At 44.9% G+C, this 17583-nt stretch overlaps 1 protein-coding gene across 2 annotated transcripts in view; it reads right to left on the reverse strand.

Annotated features, from left to right (window-relative positions):
- The window catches only part of PDE4B (phosphodiesterase 4B), a 378929-nt gene that overhangs the window by 286034 nt on the left and 75312 nt on the right, over positions 1 to 17583 (reverse strand). The window lies entirely within an intron of this gene.

A 17583-nucleotide genomic window follows, 5' to 3' on the forward strand; every position in this document is an offset into this window, starting at 1 on the left:
AAATAGAAGTTCAGATTTAAATTAAAGTAAGAATGTTCTTTATGGATTTTTTTTTAAGATGAGCTAGTATTGTTAAATTTAATTATAGACTATAATCATAGAAATGTAGGACTGGAAGGGACCTTGATAGGTCATCTAGTCCAGTCCTCTGCACTGAGATAGAACTAGAGTATTATCTAGTCCAGTGGTTCTCAAACTTTAGCAAACCAAGGACCCTCATTTTGATTTAAAATTTTTCACGGCCCCCCCAAGCCACCCGCTCAGCCCAAAGCCCCACCCTACCTCTTCCCCACCTCCTTCTGCCCCCTCCCCGGAGCACACCCGTCCCCACTCCTCTCCCAACACCGGTGAACAGCTGTTCGCAGCATGCAGGAGGCACTGGGAGGAAGGTGGAGGAGTTGATTAGTGGGGCCAGCACCCCAGACACGACTCACGGACCCCCTGGAGTATCCTCGAGGACCCAAAGGGATCCACAGACCCCAGTCTCAAAAGCCCTGACCTAGCCCATCCCTGACAGGTGTTAGACTAACCTGTTCCTAAAAACCTTCAATGAGGGAAATTCTACAGCCATCCTAGGTAATTTGTTCCAGTGCTTAACTACCCTTTCAGTTAGCAAGTTTTTTCTAATATCTAACCTAAATCTCCTTGCTGCAGTTTAAACTCTTGTCCTGTTCTCAGTGGGAAAGAACAATTTATGCTCCTCCTCTTTATAACAACCTTTTATGTACGTGAAGACTGTTCTGTCCCCACCTCCTCAGTCTTCTCTTCTCTAAACTAAACAAAACACATTTTTTTCAATCTTTCATTGTAGGTCATATTTTCTAGACCTTTAATCATTTTTGTTGCTCTCCTCTGAACTCTCTCCAGTTTCTCCACATCTTTCCCAAGTGTGATGCCCACAACTGGACACAATACTCCAGCTGAGGCCTTATTAGTGCTGAGTGGAATGGAAGAATTATTTCTTGTAATCTCAGTTATTACTCTGGAAAGGTGGTAGGCAAAAAGTGGATGAGATGGTAGTACTATGATTTCTGGGCATTTCGGTTTGTCTTTGCTTTAGGTGTAGATGGGGCCAACTTTTACATATACACCTCTACCCCAATATAATGCCACCCGATATAACACGATTTCGGATATAACACGATAAAGCAGTGCTCCAGGGGGGCGGGGCCGCACACTCCGGTGGATCAAATCAAGTTCAATATAACGCGGTTCCACTTATAATGCGGTAAGATTTTTTTGGTTCCCGAGGACAGCGTTATATCAAGGTTGAGGCGTAAAAGGCAACAGAACCCAGGCAAGAAGTTTAGAGAGACAATTATCTTGTCTTCCTGTAAATTAGAGTTGTTGGTAGTTGGAAAGGGATGCTAAGGGCTGAGGAATGGCTAAGAACATCCTCCACATTTAAGCAGAAGATGGCCCTTTAAATAGGAAGAAGAAGTTATTTCCTAGATTGTGTGAAAAGTGAAGAAGGGAAAGATAACTCGTATCAAGCCGGACCTAGGTGGAAGTATTCTGGCCTCTCAATAGGAGTTGAATGAAGCTACTAACATATCAATTACACAACACACCATCCTAACCTCAGGGTCTTACATAGCACTTTTCATCTATAGAACTCAAAAGCATTTTACAGAAGTGGGAAAGTCTCATTTAGCTTCATTTTTCTGATGGGGAAATTGACACAGAAGTCAAGTGACTTGCCCAAGGTCTCACAGCAAGTCAACAGCCAACTTGGGAGAAGGACCCAGGTCTCCCAACCTTCAGTCTATGCTCAATCCATTATATTACTGCTACCTGTTTGCCTTCATTACCATATCTTGGCAATATTATCAACAACATAGCTTGGTTAACGCTTATGTAATGTTCACCGTGATGCATACAGACCTAAGACCTTCTCTTCCAATATTAGCATGGTGGTTTAAGTTGGGGAAAGGTCTATAACATGAAAAGTTATAAACTCAAAAGGAAGGGCAGGGGTGGGAACCTCCAAAATCACTAAATCTCTCTCTTCAGTACAGTTCTCCTTCAGGCCTAAAAGCTGCTGGCAACCTCCACATAATGGGAATGGGCCAGAAAGCAGAAATACAGTAGAGAGCTTACCTCAATTGCTGCTATTTTACTTCCTTTTCCACCAGCACAAAGGTAGAAAAGACCTCTCTGCTCCCCTTCTAAAAGAGGGGATAATGAGATACTATGTTTCTAGACTCTCACTCCAGTGGAATAAAGGGAAACATTTAATCCTGTCAGAACATCAGGTGTTAAATCGGCTGTTACATTACTCTTCACTTTGCCTGCATTGATAGATAAAAGACAAAAGAAAACCTAAGAATCATTCCAACCGATTAATAAAATTCATGCAAATGCTTAATCTGGAGTTCAAAGCAAAATTCAGGGATATTCTCTAACACATTATGAAGCAAAACCACCTATGGAGACAGTAACACTAAAACTCATTTATTTTAGAGAATATACGTGGCAGCTTGAAGAATTAATAATTCCAAACAAATGCAAAATCCTTTAATAAGAATATATAAAAGCAGGGAGAAAGAGAGTGGGGATTATACAGCGGCTCAGAACACACTGCAAGAAAACCATGCAGCACAGAACAGATAAATATTAGGAGCTTACCTACCTGTAACTGGAAGTTCTTCGAGATGTGTTGTCTTTATCTGTATTCCACTGAGACTTTACTCATGATCGCGAGGCATCCAGAGCTGGACAATTTGGAAGTAGTAGCATCCATTGGTCTGTGCATGCACTCTTGCTTCGCCTCAAGGTTTCATCTGAGGTGATGACAGGTGAGGCAGACTGACTATTTCTCCAATCAAACAGATCCACAGCAGAGGGAAAGGAGGGCGGGCAGTGGAATACTGATAGTGACCACACATCTCGAAGAAAGTTCAGTTACATGTAAGTAACCTCCTCTTCTTCTTAGAGTGATGGTCCCTATTGTATTCCACCGAGGGTGATTAACAAGTAGTACCTTGGATGGGTCGGTTGAATGGAGGACAGTCGTGCCGAATGAGGCTTCTGTCACAGAGTCCTGCACCAAAACGTAGCTGCCCTACATATGTCTGAAGGTGGCACATTGTGGAGGGTGGCTGTAGTCGATACCTGGGCTCTCGTGGAATGGGCTCTCATCCCAAGTCCTCACAACTGATAACAGAGCATAAAGCACCCCAAAATCCTCTTGGAAATCCTTTCTGTGGAGATCGCCTGTCCCTTAATCCTCGCAGCTATAGCATTAAACAGTCTAATGTACTTCCTGATTGGTCTCAGGCAGAAGACCAAGATCCTGAGGATGTCAAGGGAGCGAAAGCGCTGCCTCTTTGATGAGTCGTGAAGCTTTGAAAAGAAAGCAGGTCAGTGTATAGGCCGGTTGAGATGAAACCAGGATACAATCTTTGGTAGAAACTTGGGGTGTAGGCACAGGCAGAGTTTGTCCTTATGGAATGTGGTGAAAGGGCCCCCTCATGGCCTCTAGTTCACTTATGCTTCTCACTGAAGTAATGGCCATTAGGAAGGCAACATTCATGGAAAGGAGGGACATGAAGCCAGTGACTCAAACGGCGTTTTCATTAACACTGATAGAACAAAGCTGAGGTCCCACTGGGGGAGTGATTGGTTGTATGGGTGAGGAAGTCCTGAGAAGATCTTTCCAAAACCTGGTAGTCAACAGATGTTTAAATACTGAGTGTCCTTCCACAGGAAGCTGGAAGGCACTGATAGTTGCTATGTGGACCTTGAGATAATTGAGCACGAGTCCAAATGTCTTTAAGGTCAAGAGGTAGTCCAAAAGAAGGGGAATGTCCACTTCCACTGGGAAAAGCACTTTCCGATGGTCCCCGGAGGCAAAGTGTTTCCACCTGGCCTGATAGGAACACCTCGTGGACTCTTTTCTGCTGCTGGAAAGGATGTCTTGTACTGCCCATGAACACTGTCATTCTAGAAAAGATGCCCATTCAAATACCAAGCTCAGAGGTGAAATGTCAATGGATCGGGAAGTCTGATCCTGCCGTTGTGTTCTATGAACAGCTCTGAGAAAGCAGTTAGGGGAAGTAGAGGATAGGCTGACATGCTGAGAAGATAAGAAAATCAAACTGGCGCAGCCAGAATGGGGCGATCAGAATGACTGTGGCCCTCTTCCACCTGATCTTGTAGAGGATTCATGAGAGGAGTGGAAGAGAGGGGAAGATGTGGTTGATCTGGTCTGACCCACACATCCCTTGAGCAGTATATGCTGCATTTGTTGTTGACATGGGAGGCAAAAAAAGGTCCTTGCCCTAAGTCCTGCATTGGGTGAAGATGTCGTTTATTATGGAGTCATGAAACCCCCACTTGTGACTCACTGGCAGCTAGGCTGCCAACAACAGGATTTTGTGGGCAATGCCCCAGTTCCATAGACTGACCACTTCTGCACATAGAGCAGTCAACCTTGTTTGTTGATGTAATAAATGGTTATGGTGTTATCCGATATAAGAACATGATAGGAGCAAATGGAAGGCAGAAAACACTTGATGTGCTCCGTGTACCACCTGAAGTTCCAGAATGTTGATGTGCATCCTGGACTCCCGAGGCGTCCATGTCCCTTGCATCTTGTGGGCTCCCATGTGCTCTCCCCATCCTGTGAGGGATGCATCCATGACAATCATCCTGTCCATGGAGGATGGGAGAAAGGGGATCCCTGTTCAGACTTGCCACAGGAGGGAAGAGAGCATAGGGTGCGGGAGAGGTGAACTGTCACCATAAGGTCACCATAAGGCATGTCGTGTAGGTGAGTACACTCTCTGAAGCCTCATCTGTAGACTGCGAAGGTGGGGCAAGCAAAGGCAGTGATCTATGTGCAGGCTACCATGTGGCCAAGAAGAGATAAGTAAGTCCTGATTGGAACAGACAAACTTGACTACCTAGGTGATGAGTTCCTGCAGAGTGTGGAAGCTATCCCTTGATAAATAAGCTTGTGACCAAGTTGATGGAGGCCCCTATGAAGTCTAGGAACTGCGTGAGACTCAAAGTTGATTTTTCAACATTAAAGTTGACTTCCAGGGATGAAAGGAGTCTGAGCAACATGAAGTCAAGATTCAAGCTTCGTCTATGGATTGTGCTGCTAGAAGCCAGTCACTGAGATAGGGGAAGTGACAGAAGTGGGCTTCTATGACAGAGAAAACAATGGAAAAGTTCCAAGGAGCTGTGGTGTGTCCAAATAGGAGGATCTTGTACTGAAAATGCTGATGGCCCACAATGAACCCCAAGAATCTTCTGTGGGATGGATGGATGTCTATGTAAAAATCAGTGTCCTGCATATTGAGAGCCATAACCCACGTCTTTTTCTAGAGAAAGTATGATCTGCTAAGGTGACCATACAAAACTTGGGCTTATGGATAAAGTGGTTGAGGCAATGGAGATCCAGGATTGGCCTTCACCCTCCCTTCTTCTTGGATACCAGGAAGTAAGTCAAATAGAACCCTGTGCCCTGATAGTTCAGAGGAACATGTTTTATAGCTCCCCTTTGCGTTAAGAAATCTATTTCTAGGGCCAAGATATTATCATGAGAGTGGTCCCTGAAAAGTGATCGAGGAGGGGGACATGGATAGCGGTAGAGTGGGAAACTTTGTTGCATAGCAACAGTGGATGACATACAAGACCCACTTGTCCATTGTTATTGCACTCCAGGCTGGTAAGGAGAGACTGGTTGACAGCACTCTAGCAGCACTCAAATATTGTTTCTGAGAGGTTTGAAGGTGAGAAGAAGATTGCGAAGGCAGACGCAAGGAGCCAGATCATTGGAGCTTACGAGTAAGTTCTTATGGCCTCTGGTGGAAGAACTGGGGAGTCCTGAATCTATGTAGCTGGCAGGTGGCAGAACTTCTATTTGGGTGCAGATGTATTGATACCCAGTGATCGAAGTTTGACTTTGGAATCCTTGACAGAGTGGAGGGAATTGTTAGCCTTCTGATTAAACAGGTGTGATTCATCAAAAGGAAGGTCCTCAATGGTATTCTGCACCTCTCTGGGGAAACCCGATGAGTGCAACCATAATTCTCTCTGTATGACAATGCATGTGGCCAAAGAGTGTGATGAGGTATCTGCAGCATCCATGGCTGAATGTAGCACCATTCTAGCCAGCAACTTTTCTTCCTCCAGAATATACTGGAAACATATTCAATCTAGCTGAGGCAACTGTTCAGTAAAGTCCTTCAATTCACCATAGTTAAGAAAGTTATATTATAACAAGGCCAGAAAGTTTGAAATTAGAGGCTTGTTGAACAGAAGACCTTGTGTCCCAAAACATCTACGCATCTGCCCTCCTTATCTGTGGGGTTGGTGCATGAGCGTTGCTGCCTGGACCGTTCTTTGTTGCTGCTTGCACCATGAGTGAATGGGGAGGCAGGGGTGAGAAATGGAATGCAAATCACTTAGCTGGTATGTAGTCTGTCTTCTCTGCCTCCTTGGGGGTGGATGTGCAAGTTTGGACTGGTTGGAGAATGGCATCATTGATTGGTAGAGCAATGCTGCTCAGTACCAAGGAATAAAGGATGTCCAGGAGCTGGTGCTGCTTGTCTTGTACTTCCTCCAGTGGAATATGAAGTTTATCCACCACCCTTTGCAGGAGTTCTTGAATTGCTGAAAGTAATCTGGAGGTGAGGGGGAGGCTGAAGTTACTGCAGCATCTGGCGAGGATGACGGGAAATGCTCTTGCTCCAGCGGTACTGTCACAACTGGACTCATCGGTTTGTCCTCCATAACCAGTTCAGAGCACCTGCCTGAGTGCGCCCTAAGCGGCCATAGCGGGGAAGCTTCCCTGGCTGAATGGGCAGGTTTCAAGGGTGGGTTCTGAGGCCAGGATCCCTGATAGAGGCAGCAAGATGGATCTGGCAGATGTTGCAGAGGGCCCCATGGGGAGGGCAACCAATGACTTCCCTGCTTCTGGAGAGGAGGGTACTGACACGCTGCTGGCAGTCCTTAAGAGAATCCTCCAATGACGAGAACTCAGATCCCAGTTCCAGTGGTGGTACCATCAGAGCCGATGGAAACATGTAAAACACTGGCAGATGAGTCAAAGCGTGACCCGATTTCACCAAGTCCTGGATAGGAGATCAGACTTCCTAGTGCAGTTTGCAGAGGAAGCTGTGGAGAACTCAGTTCTCTAGGATGAGCCACTCGTGTGGTTCCGGTGATTTCTTCGATCGCCCCAGTGTTAACGATATCTGTTCCATAGTTGGAACTGGTGCCAGAGCAGAGGACTGCCCCAGAACTCACAGAGCCCTTGTCTAAAGTGAGGCAGACACTGAGGGCGGACAGGTGTCAGTGCTCAGGACCGGAGGATCCGCTGGTCTGCGTGATTTTTTGTTGTGCTTGTGTGCCTTGGAATCCTCTGTCTCTCTGTGGCTGGAACTCATGGAAGGCACATTGTCCCTCTTTGGTTTGGAGGAAGACTTACTGCATGTTTCCTTGCCTCCCAATTAGGCCCTGTCATGGGGTCCATAGCGGTGGTACCACCAGAGCCCGACTCAATCTCTGTAGCCAGAGGAGCACTCCTGGCTTGCTCAGGCTAATATACACAGTGGGTTGGACTGACGCCTGAACCCCTGGCCTGGGTTGGACTGAGGCCTCCTGGTGACTTTCATGAGGCGCTTCTTGAGGTGGAGAGCCAGGCCTGCTCAGGTATAGCTATTGGCCAAACTTACCTAGAACCTGGTGTGTCCAATAATGTTAATTTGAAATAACTAACAGCCTGAGTTTTCTCCTGAACTTGGCTGTTTCTCTACTTCTGTCTACAAGAGAGACTCTCCAAAACCTTTAATACTCCTGATTTGGCACTAAGAAGACTCATTTAGATTGGCTGTCAAGGTGATCCAGCAGAATTATCATGTCTCTATTCAGAGTCCTAGCACATAAAATGCCCTGTAATACTCTTCAAAACAAAATAACCTTTACTTTTTATGAGCAAAATATATGGGATGAGAAACACTGATAGCTAATTGACCTGTAGAATAGGCAGCTGGAAGAACTTCTGCACCCTCATAGGATGATAAATAGGATGAGAGGGGCTACAAAGCCAACCAAATTCAATCAAATACATATTAAAGGAAAAGGAATGGAAACTGAACTTGGAGGAAACGACAAGGTGTAATTCAGTTTACAATGAGAGAGATTGGTCTTTACTCTGAGCTTTTGGTGGGGACAATTCCATGTAAAACATAAAGGAAAGTAAGAAATGCTAGAGTTGAGGGAAAAAAACCTGTTCAAGATGCTAAGTTAATGCCTTCTGGAACCAAGATTCTTGGACAATTGAACAAAGAAAACTGAAGCCTGGCTGAAAACACTCATTAACCCAGAAAATGGTTAATATACACAGCCAATAACCTGGAACAAAACCTTTACGAGCAACTTCTACTAAACTTGCTGACAGCTACACATGAAACACTGGAATCAGAGTAAGGAGCCCCAGAATCAGTCTACAGAAGCTAAGTCAGAGAGGCAGAAACTAAGGGGATGACCAATACCGTATCTATTGAATCAGAAACTTAAGTAGAGCAGGAGCGGCACCAGGCGCAGGGCCGCCTCGCCGGTCCCGCGGCTCCAGTTGACCTCCCACAGACGTTCCTGCGGACGGTCCACTGGTCCCGCAGCTCTGGTGGACCTGCCGCAGGTGTGCCTGCGGATGCTCCACCGGAGCCGTGGGACCAGCGGACCCTCCGCAGGCACATCTGTGGGAGATCCACCGGAGCAGTCTGCCACTCTCACAAATCCTGGTGCCCTAGGCCACTGCCTAGGTTGCCTAAATGGAAGCACCAGCCCTGAAGTAGAGGAAGCTTTTTCTAAACTAAACCTCCAAACTTTGAGGAATACTTGTGGCACCTTCGAGCAGGAGTGGCGCCAGGGTTTCTGACGCCCTAGGCGGACGGCCATTTCGCCGCCCCCAGCGGGTCCAGTGGACCTACCGTAGTCATGCTGGTGGACGGTCCCCTGCTGGAAAGGCTCCAGTGGAGTTGCTGCAGTGATGCCGGCGGGTGGTCCGCGGGTCTAAAGGCTCCAGTGGACCTGCCACAGGCATGACTGCGATAGGTCCGCCGGAGCCTTTAGACCAGCGCACCGTCCGCCAAAATGACTGCGGCAGCTCCACCGGAGCCTTTCCAGCAGCAGACCGTCCGCCAGCATGACTGCAGTAGGTCCACCGGACCCGTGTGCCGCCCCCCCCCAGCAAAACAGCGCCCCCCAAAAATTCTGGAGCCCTAGGCCATTGCCTAGGTCGCCTAAATGGTAGCGCCGGCCCTGCCTTAGAGACTAACACATTTATTTGGGCATAAGCTTTAGTGGGCTAAAACCCACTTCATCAGATGCATGGAGTGGAAAATACACTCCATGCATCTGATGAAGTGGGTTTTAGCCCACGAAAGCTTATGCCCAAATAAATTTGTTAGTCTCTAAGGTGCCGCAAGTACTCCTCCTTTTTGCTGATACAGACTACCACAGCTACCACTCTGAAACCAAACTTTGAGGGTATCCATAATTGCCAACAAGGATGGGTTGTTAACTTTTCAGTTAACACTTTTTCCTGCTAAAGATTCTATTATTTATACATTTTAAAGTCCTGGTATCAGGATAAAATAAAATACCAGTCCAGTGCACAAAAGTGGAAAGATGTGTATGCCGTGGGAGAGAAAAGGCAGTTGGTTGACTCTCTTCACAATGCTTTCTGCCAGTGTCAGAGTAATTGGGTGCTTCTTCCAAAAGGAATACTTTGTGAAAACACATTATTTAGATCAAAATAATTAGGAAGCTCCTCATTCTGTCACTTAGGTCATTGTTCCACTCAGAGACATTAGCAACGATGAGTCAACCCCATAGAAAAAAAAATAAGAAAAAACTGTTCATGTAACAGATGTTGGAAAACGATATTTTCTTCACATGACATACTCTGAGTCCCAAAAGATAATGCTAACCTGTCAACAAATTCACTAGAGGGGTATTTCAAAGGAATTGCAGATTGCTGGTACTAGTGATTAAAAAAAGAAAGACAAAAAAAAACTTCATTTTACAAACAAGGAGTCTGTTTAAATATCAGATTTTAATATTTTATTTGAAAAAGTAAAAGTGACTGCCTTTTCCAATACCCTTAAATAACTTGAAAATTTTAAAATATTTTTAGGTAATACAGTGAATACTAAAATACATTTCTACCTTGAAAAGAATTATTGTGAAAAATGACATATTTTTGCTCAACAGATAAGCTTCCCAGGTGTGTGCAGAGTAATATGTGCTTGCTCTCAATGTAAGTCCCAACTGCTTTTTACTCCTGTTAGTTCTGGGAAGGCTTTGGTTATAAGGGAGAGAAAGCTTGATTCCATTCCCACTAATGCAGCATCCACGGAAGTGTTTACTTGATTCCAGTTATTTACTTGTGCAAACACAGTGATTACAGTAGGATTGCACGGGTGTCACAGAGGGGAGATCACCATCTTCAGAACCTTTATTAATAAATAGTGATGTGGCGAAGGAAAGAATCTAGTTTGACTGTCCAGAACTGGCAGTGAGAAAAACCAGTTTTTTAATTTGTAAACTGAGCAACATGTGATATGGAAGCCACGAAGACATAATACATATTAAACTTCACATTGATATACAGTCACTTTTCAGGGGAGAATTGTACTTTCAATGCCATCAATGCTAGTTTTGTAGTGCTCCTATGAAATATATGCCAACAAATGAAAATTATTTTAATGAGCATAATGGAGTCCCTGTAGAAATTTAAAAATAATATCCCCTCTCTAGAAGGCCCAAGTGACATGCTGAATGCATTCCACTGGTAAGTACTGTTGGCAAAATATTTAGCAGGAACACAATCAGTCTCCCATTTGAATTCAAGGATGTTAATTCTTTCTGTTCTGCTCTTGATTTTACCATTAGCTCTGTCTGAAAAAGCAGCAAATCTGATCAAATAAGCCGTTATTTTCTAACTAGAAATGAGTCAAACAAAAATATTCAGAATTTTTTTTTAAATCAGCCTATATCAGTCTCATTTTTACAAAATAATTTGTTCTTTCCCGTCTCCCCCGCCCAACAACTCTTTTTTCTTGAAACGCGTGTTTTATTTATATTAGGCCTGAACAAAAGGAACTGGGTCAATCTGACTCAAGATGAAGGTGCGCAACCATTCATTACTACAATATGGTAAAGGAAAAGGCATACTGTAGCATAGTAAATGACGTCCTAAATCATACGTAACCCCAGCGTATAAAAATAATAAAACTGTAATAGCAAAGGTATTATTTTGAACAAGCCAGGAAAAGCTCTGACTCAGTAGACAACAAAAAGAGCTCTCAATAGTGTGCTCTTTTATGGAACTCTGAGCAATGTCCAACAAACAATCTTTTGGACTAGGAAATGGGAATAATTTTTGAACAGACTGTTTCCGTTTTCTTTTTTCATTCTGCTAAAGAAAAAAAAATCTCACACACTCTCCTCCTGCTTGTTTGCAACATCTGCTGTTTCACAGCCTAAAGCTTCTGGAAGGTGGCCTCTGAAGAGTTCCATTAAAAAATATGCAACATGTCTGATGGCTTTGCTTACATTTTACTGAAAATTTCCCAGACAGTGGTGGTTAAAAAGAAGCTGCAATAAATCTCTGATTATTAAATGCATGTATGCTCCATGGTGTTGTTTAGCATTAGTAAGACAGATTCCCCACACTAAAGCGATAGAATTTCCCATACTATTTACAATTCACTGCAATTTCCACTAGTCCAGGATGAAAGATAAAATTTTTATTTTAATTTAGTGGTTTAAAATTATACAGCCAATAGTTCTACTATTGAGTTAGGGACAACTGAAATGCATCTGACTATTGGACAAATAAAACTACTTTTGGCAAAAGCTATCAAGAGAGACCACGGTGGGGTATTGTAAATGGTCATAGAAGATACATAGAAGTAACACATAGCGTCAATTTGGTTGGCAGAATAAAAAGAGCTAGGGGGCAAAGTGAAAAAAGAAAGAAGCAAGAAGCTATTGGAAAAGATTGTCCTTGAATTTATCTTAAATATTCTGGTAAAGTTAACCAAATGTAATTGTTTACTGTAGGTCGAACAAGATTTATCCAGCTTCTAAGCAGTTGTAGTTCTGAACTCTTGGTATTTAATCACAGTATATTCAGTCTTCTTGGTATAGACTGTTTAAACTGGTAAAGATCTTGTATATTAATTTTTGGCTTTTCCCCTTTCAGAGACACAAGCAGCACTTGTGTTACTTATTTCGTATTCTGTATATTTTGACTCTTCAGAAATGCCCCATCCTCCTAGGGAGACAAGAGGACATGGAAGACTTGGTTCATACTAGCCACAGATAAATGACTCTTCCTCAATAAAAGACGCATCAACAGCATTCACTTGTATGGATGCTACTCTGTGTGTTCATAACAGTTACCACCTTAACGTGGCCAGCCTGAAGTTTAGATCTCTTAATGAGAATGCTGGTTGTAGGTGTTCTTTCCTATCAAAACTACCCCAGTTAAGAATACAGGTGAAGTCACAGAAAAGTAATGGTAACCATGGTCCATTTGCTGTTACAAATTATGCAATACATCAGAGGTTGCCAAACTTGCTGACCCTCCGAGCCACATGCGACAATCTTCAGAAGCTCAAGAGCCAGGACGTGCCTGCCAGGGCTTGGGGCGTCAGCCCCACTCCTGCCGAAGCCCCAAGACTTCTGCTAGGCAGAAGGCTCTACCCCATCATCCTGCTGCAAGGCAGAAGTCCCAAGCTTCCCCTGAGTCTGGTAGGTTGAGAATGGGGGACATATGAGGGGGCTCCACAAGCCTCACTTTAATGGTAAAAGAGCCACATGTGGCTCACAAGCCACAATTTGGCCACCCCTGCAATATATTTTGATACCATGGTGACAGATGCCATAGATAGGTAGCCACATTTTTTCTGCTTTCTGCAATTTTTAGTACCTAAATTGCAAAGGAAAATAAATTTTTAATGATGCTATAAAAGGTAACAAGTTGTCAATTTTTTCTTACAGGCATTGAGAATGTTTTCTTCTGGTAGCAGTAAACTTCTATGGAAATAAATATTTGGGTTTTTAAAAAAAGACTAGTATATAAGGTATGAAGTACCATATATACTCATTCATAAGCCGAATTGTTTTAGTAAAAAAGGGAAGCACCAGAGAAGGGGGTCAGCTTATGAATGGGTACAGAAAGGGAGAGATGGAACCCAGCTGCCTCCCTCAACAGAGGGAGCAAGGAGAGGCAGCACAGCCAGTAAAGCCAGAAGGGAAGAGGTGAGGTCAGAGTCTCTCAGCTTCTGGCCACGCTGCTCTCCCCGCAGCCTCCAAAGCAGCTGCAGATCCAGCTCCGGGGCTGGCAGGCTGCAGCTGTGCCGCTCGACCCCGCCCCCAGAGCATGCTGCAGCCATGCCGCCCGGCCCCACCCGCTGGAACATGCTGCAGCCGCACCGCTCGGCCCCGCCCCCCAAAGCAGGCCGTGGCCATGCGGCCTGGCCTGCCGGAGCAACTCCAGCCAGGCCAGAGACATCCTCCCCCTGGCCCTCCCCAGATAAGATGGGACAGGATGGGACAGGGAGAGTGTGGGAGTCCCGGGCTAGGGGTGGGGTCATGTAGGAGGTGGTCACAGGGGTTACTCCCCTGACCCCCCAGCTTCTCCCCACAAAAAAAATTTCCCCACCAGTTGCTGTCCCAGCCTGTCAGGGTAAGCAGCAGGCGTGCCGGGACACTTTGTTTACTTCAGTTTACCTCTGTGTCTGCGGACGCTCGTAAACAAACCATCTCCGCACACCAGTGGCTTATCCTGATGGCCCGGGAGCCAAGGTTTGCTGACCCCTGAATTTTAGGGTCGGGTGATGAACAGGTCATAAAAATTTTCCATTTTTACTTAACCATCTTGGGGTGGGAAGGGTCAGCTTATAAACGAACTGGCTTACGATCAAGTATATATGTTCACTCTATTCATGTTGGGAATTTCCTCAGCAAGTTTGCCTCTATTTGGTTTAGAATATTAATTAAAGACCTTTTTAACAGCCTGCTCTGTTATTCATTGCGTGCAATCACAGTTGTCAGAGCTGTCAGGATGTGATGGGGGCTGCTTAAGAATACAGAATTAAAAATGCATATTATATTAATGAGATTGTGATGGGGTGTACAAACTCCACATTGGGCCCAGGTAGCCCCACCCCTCCTAACCTGCAGAGGATGGTCCAATTAGAGAGGAAGCTTAAAAGAGAGTAGTTCAGCTCAGTCAGGGGCATGAAGACAGACCTACACAGAGAGCTCCTGGACAAGGGTGCTGAAGACACCTCCCCATGAGAAACAGGAGTGTGTGCTTGAGCCCAGTTGGGGCTTTTCTTTTCTTTTTTGTTATCTTATAGTGGAACTGGAGCCATGGGAAGACATGGATGGTAGGTAGTGATCCAGGGAGGGTCACTTGGAGGGCACTTCAGGATACCACATATTGTTGACTCCTATAAGGCCCTGGGTCAGAACCTGGTGGAAAAGAAGGGCCCAGGCTCTCCTAAAATTGCCCCTGCTGCAAGAGGGTCATATAAGTCACATTCCAGCGTCATTCCCCCTCTGACCGAGGGCAAGGGCACTGCAAATCTGAGCTGAAGCTAAACTCATCCTCGGGTGAGGAACTTGATTGAAAGGCCTTCCTGCTGAGAGGCAATACTGGGTGTACTGCTCATTAAACCACTTGTCCATTTAATTACATATATTTTTCACTACACTGTTCTCTTTGCAATTCAGAAATAATGTGCATCTGGATCTATGATATAAGCACATGTGTAAAGTGTTTGTTGCCTATGAAGAGGTGTAAATCACGGCTCTGTCATGAGTCTTTAATTAAGGGTCAGCACACTGTTGTGCTGTCCCTGGAGCACAGCAAAAGGCAGATTATGAATTTGAGTCAGAATCTGCTTTCTAGGCTCCCTTTGCTCTGAGGCAGAAAGTACCCTGCACCAGATATAGACCTGATGCGAGTGTATGGTCAGTCCCTGGGATGGTAGCTACCATGTCAGATGGGTAGAGCCAAGACTCTACCATTCTCTACCACCGCCTGGCTGCCAATGTAGGGGCTTGGGGGAGACAAGGGTAGCAGTTCTGTTCAGGCTATATCTCTTCCTTCTCTACTACACCTGATATGACTAGCCCCAAAGGAGTACTTTCCAACCACTGTCCTCCCTTTCACACAGCACAAGCTGGGCCATAATTCATAATTTAATACAAAATTATAGCTGGTCTGGTAGCCTATTATAAGGTTGTCTGACACTTCCCATTATAAGGCCCTATTTTCAGTCACTTAAACTTTACTGAACTTTAAACATTGGGGCTGAAATGTTCCATACTGAGTATCTGCCTCAGGCTGGTTTTTTGGTTTGTTTAATTTCAGCTAAAATGGTTCAGCCATTTCTGGGAATGGGGCTGGGGAAAAAATATTTCTTAATGTTAAAAAAATCTGGTGATCTTTTTTGTTGGAAAGCTTGTTGGAAAGGAGTACAAATCTGAAAATTTGGCAGTGGAATAGCCTGTGGGTTAGAGATGTGCCTTTTTGCCATCCTTGTGAAAATCCATCTCAATTTGGCCAAATTATTTGAAAAATTGCAGTTTGCACATGCTTAGTAGAGATTTGCTGAAGTTTAACAGCTAAAATTACTGATGATTCTGCTCATGCTGAGCATACTCGAGCCTCTCACAGCTCCTAGTGCTGACCAGACTCTGCCTGCACCATCCTCACAGAGCATACACAGAGCAGGTACTGGACTGCACGTGCTCCATCCTCTTACAGCTACTGTAAGTGACTGCACTGTGCATGCAGCACCCACACAGAACAACTGTGCTTGTTCCCTTCAGCCCAGGACTAAAGGGGTGAACACACATTTTCCTGGAATGGCTGCTCGCAGATGCTCTGTGCCAGGCTGAGTCTGTGCACCTCTCTCTCTATCCTGTGTTCCCCGTAACTGCCCTCAGTTGGCACTCAGGCAGTGTGTAGGAGGAAAATGATTCAGGAAATGCCAGAATTAAGGCTGCCTGTGGGACCTTTTGTGTTTGTATTATCAAACACTATTTTTTTCCAGAGGACCACTGCCTCATTTAGTGCACAGAATAGATGGTGCTCACTTAATGAACAGCTTGCTATTAAATATTTTCAAAACTGTCATCAATGTTCTCATCATCTTGTCCAGTGTTTCTCAAACTGGGGTCGCTGCTTGTGTAGGGAAAGCCCCTGGCGGGCTAGGCCAGTTTGTTTACCTGCCCCATCTGCAGGTCCGGCCGATTGCAGCTCCCACAGGCCGCAGTTCACCACTGCAGGCCAATGGGAGCTGCTGGAAATGGAGCAGGCCAAGGGACATACTGGCCACCGCTTCCGCAGCCAGTGGGAGCTACGAGCAGCTGGACCTGTGGACGGAGCAGGTAAACAAACCAGCCTGGCCCGCCAGGGGCTTTCCCTACACAAGCGGCAACCCCAGTTTGAGAAACACTGATCTTGTCTCTCGATTACTGCAGTGCAACATCCGTTTTTTCTGGCTTTGGCAAATGCCATCCTGCCCACTCATGTCATTCAGAATACAGCTGCAAAGATCATCTTCCTAGCCCGTTGCTTTGACCACACCATCTCTCAGTTTGCAGCCCTGTCTTAACTTTCTAGGCTCTTCATGACCCATCACCTTCCCACCTATCAACTCTGATCAGTCCGTGTTGCCAGAGTCCATTGCCCCCTTCTTAAATTTTCAAATCAAGCACCTTCATGTTGCCGCTCACACCTGGGAGACGTCCACAACAGTAATTCATTATCCTTCTTCAAATCTCTCTTTTACCATGTTGCCTACAATGGCTAGGCTGTTGGTATGCTGAATTACCCACAGATTATCCAACAAGTTCTTGGAATGTATTGGAGACAAGTTTTATTTCAGAAGGTAGAGAAAGCAACTAGGGGACAGGCTGTTCTAGATTTGATTTTGCCAAATAGGGAGGAACTGGTTGAGAATTTGAAAGCGGAAGGCAACTTGGGTGTAAGTGATCATAAAATAAGAGTTCATGATTCTAAGAAATGGTAGGAGGGAGAACAGCACAATAAAGAATGAATTTCAAGAAGACAGACTTCAGCAAACTCAGAGAGTTGGTAGGTAAAATCCCATGGGAAGCAAGTCTAAGGGGAAAAACAACTGAAGACAGTTGGCAGTTTTTCAGAAAGACATTATTAAGAGCACAAGAGCAAATTACCCCACTGGGTAGGAAAGATTGTATTGCAAGCAAGACATGAGAAGTAATTCTTCTGCTCTACTCCGCACTGAGTAGGCCTCAACTGGAGTATTGTGTCCAGTTCTGGGCACCACATCTCAGGAAAGATGTGGACAAACTGGAGAAAGTCCAGAGAAGAGCACCAAAAATGAGTAAAGGTCTAAAAAACATGACCTATGAAGGAAGATTGAAAAAATTGGGTTTGTTTAGTCTGGAGAAGAGACGACTGAGAGGGAACATAATAATAGTTTTCAAGTACATAAAAGGTTGTTACAAAGAGGGAGAAAATTTGTTCTTCTTAACCTCTGAGGCTAGGACAAGGAG

Source organism: Gopherus evgoodei, chromosome 8 (genome assembly GCF_007399415.2).
Source record: "Gopherus evgoodei ecotype Sinaloan lineage chromosome 8, rGopEvg1_v1.p, whole genome shotgun sequence".
NCBI lineage: Eukaryota > Metazoa > Chordata > Testudines > Testudinidae > Gopherus > Gopherus evgoodei.